A 425-nucleotide genomic window follows, 5' to 3' on the forward strand; every position below is an offset into this window, starting at 1 on the left:
CGTGACCCTTTCCTCCTGCGCTCCTTGCCTGCACATCCACTCCGTCCTCTTCCCCTGCCCCCGCACCGCGGTGCAAACTGCACCCTTGCAGGTTATGTCTGGTAGACGGGCTCCTTTAAATGTGAGATGATACCTGGCTCTCTGAAGGCTGCATTACCTTTCATGTGTTTGCATGAGCCTGCTGACAAGGGAGTCCAGCCCATTGCACACAGACTATTCAACAGCAATGGCAAATGAGGAAAAAAATGGAGTGTTTCTACCCCAGGACTCTCTATTTTAGGATCTGCTCTTTGATACATTTCTGCGAAGAAAATATGATTTGTGGGGTTTTTTTTAATAAGAGGGAAAAAAAAGGATGTTTCAATGATTTTGGTTTTTTAGGCAGTTAACGGGTGCTAAAGCATCTAGCTATATAAGTGCTGAGA

The sequence above is a fragment of the Alligator sinensis genome, unplaced genomic scaffold (genome assembly GCF_000455745.1).
Source record: "Alligator sinensis unplaced genomic scaffold, ASM45574v1 scaffold876_1, whole genome shotgun sequence".
In the NCBI taxonomy this organism is placed as follows: Eukaryota; Metazoa; Chordata; order Crocodylia; family Alligatoridae; genus Alligator; species Alligator sinensis.